The following is a 2,880-nucleotide window of genomic DNA, read 5'->3' as shown; positions in this document are numbered from 1 at the left end:
TTGAGAAACTGAGGACACACACACACTGTGGGAGCATTTCAAATTTTTAATTTTTTAAACCTATCATGCTGTACCAAGACAATTAATACAGGAAAATTTATTCAGTTATTTTCCCCTTCGAACAATCAAATGAACTGTAGGTAGAAAATTTTTTCTAAGTACGATTCATACTGTACTAAGCTTCCTTCATACATATGCCATCTAGAGTACAAAAATGTGAGGTCCCATTTTCTCTTAATAAAATTCAAAGTTTTTTTGAAATGATCATACTGTATGATGTCATCTTCGCACGTACGCCATCCAGAGTACGAATTGGATGGGTCCCTTTTCATCCTGACGAACTTGAAAATTTTTTGAATGGATCATACTATATAATGTCATCTTTGTGTATATGCTGTCAAGAGTACGAAATGGACAGGTCCCTTTTTATCTCGACAAACTCAAAAAATTTTTGAACTGATCGTACTGTATGATTTCATCTTTAAAGAGATGCCATCCAGAGTATGAAAATGTGGGGTCCCTCTTCGTCTTGACAAATATGAAAAATTTTCTAACTATTCGTATAGTACGAACTTGGTTCGTACTTGACGATCATCGGGTACGAAGTAATTTCATGTTGATTCATAAAAGGTTCGTACATGACAGTTATTGAACTGTTCATACATATGATCTTACGATCGTACTGTACGATCATATTATACAATCGTAAACCCTCAAATTTGAAAATTTTAGTTTTTTGGATTGTTTTTCATGTCTTTCATATAAAAGGCCATTTAAAACTAACATGAAAAGAGTTATTCTTCATGATTTTTCAGGGACAAGTGAAAGAGAGAGAGTGGAGAGTGTTTGAGAGAGATTTCTTGCAAGTGGAGTGGAAAGGGTTTGCGTGGTTACTCAAAGATAAGGATCTCTTTGTGTTTTTTGGTTATCACTCTTCTTTTCTTATTTCTCATTGCTAGTGAGAAGATCTTTGAAGAAGATATGGTACTCTGCTGACACTTGAGAGTGTGAAAGAACAATGGTACTCTGCTGATGCTTAGAGGGTGAAAAGGATGACGGTTCTCTATCGACACTTGGAGCATGGGAACAGACGACGGTTCTTTATCGACACTTGGAGAGTATGAAAGGATGACGATACTCTTCCGATACTTAGATGGTATGAAAGGACGACGGTTCTCTGCTGACACTTGGAGAGTCTGAGCAAACGATGATTCTCTGCTGACACTTGGAGAATGTGAAAGGATGATGGTTCTCTATCGCACCGAGGATTGGTGGAAGAGAGGATTTGTAAAGGATTCTTTGCCTTATTGTGGGGCCAGAAGGAGAGTCACTTTGCTAATAATACAATACTTGAAGAGGGAGTCTTTAGGGAGTGGATGTAGGTCATATTTAATCGAACCACTATAAACCTTTGTGTTATTTTTAATTTTTGCATTTTGTTTTATTTTTTGTACTTTGATATTTGTAGTTGAAAAGCTTTTTTAAAAATATAATCAAAGTTGGAAAATTATTAAAATTGGTTTTCTATTAAAAATCCAAGAGAATTTTTTAAATTATCAATTCACCCCCCAATTTTCAATTCCCCCCCCCCCCCCTCTTGGTTAATATTGGGACAACTTCTTAGGTTTAACAAGCTATACGGAATCTTGGGACAACTGCTTAGGTTTAAAAAGACAAGAAGTTAGAGAGAGAAAAAGTAAGAGAGAGAACGTATGGGTGATTTTTGAATTCTTCTTCGCGGGTAATCCGCTGATCGTTGCTGGCGATGGAGGATCGCCGTTCAGCGGCTGCTGATGCTCCAGTCATCCTCCGTCCACCTCCTCCTCCATATTTTCAGAAGGTTTTACGTCAAACTGGTTCGTCTCCTCCAGCTTTTGGAGACTCTGTTTTCAATAAATACAGAAATTTCTGGTTAACTAAAGAACGACCAATTGTGATCAATGAAGGAGGGTTATTGATTAAAACGAAAGTCCAAGATTGAGTCGGTAAAGGAAAAGGGATTTTGATGGATGAAAAATGTAAAGCTCAGGCTTTGATTAACAAATTTTCTGACAAGAACAGTAATTTGAGGAATTCTCTTGATCTTGATAACTGCATGCCAGCCTCCTGTTATTTAGCCCCAACTGCTGTTGAACATAATTTACTGTAGGGAAGCCAGAAACCGCTAGATCTGGATATGATTAAAACGATTGAAAAAGTTCCTAACTGTATTGAATGTATTCTTCCTAATTCAGATCTCCTGAAGGTTCGTAATTGTGAAGGGGGAGAGCTTGGGAATTGCAGCATTAAGAAGGAAGTTAGTGAGCGGCCCAGCAAAATGACTAGTTACTCTGATTCAAATGTATGGAAGAAGAAGGATAACATCAAAGTTGCTGATCTAAACTTTGGAGACAATTTCATGAAAGAAGATGGAGTGGTTAAGCTCCATGCTGAGAAGGAATTAGAAAATTCCAACAAACTTCAAAAGGCTCTGGTTATAAAGTCTTTGGCAATAATGTTCCTTTCAATATTATTAGTATTTAATTAAGGAAACAATGGGCAAGAATTGGGAAGTTCCATTTAACCCAACTGGGGTTAGGCTGGGTGCTCTGTGCGTTTGAAGAACAGGAATCGGTGGAGGAAATTTTTACTTCTGGGCCATGGTATGTCAATGGCAACATTGTTGGTATGGACAGATGGACGGCCTCCTTCTCTCCTACTTCTTTCAAAGGGCTTATATCTCCAATTCGGATTCGTATGCCTAATCCTCCCCTTCAATGTTGAGACAAAATTAATGTGTGTAGAATTTCTTCTATGGTGGGGACTCCTTACTTGCTAGATGGGAACATGTTTCAATGGAGTCGGAGAGAATTTGCTAGAGTTTGTGTGAGAGTCAAACTT

Source organism: Dendrobium catenatum, unplaced genomic scaffold (genome assembly GCF_001605985.2).
Source record: "Dendrobium catenatum unplaced genomic scaffold, ASM160598v2 fragScaff_scaffold_1400, whole genome shotgun sequence".
Taxonomy (NCBI): domain Eukaryota; kingdom Viridiplantae; phylum Streptophyta; class Magnoliopsida; order Asparagales; family Orchidaceae; genus Dendrobium; species Dendrobium catenatum.
The sequence above is the reverse complement of the archived record's forward strand: the minus strand, read 5'-3'. Positions refer to the sequence as shown.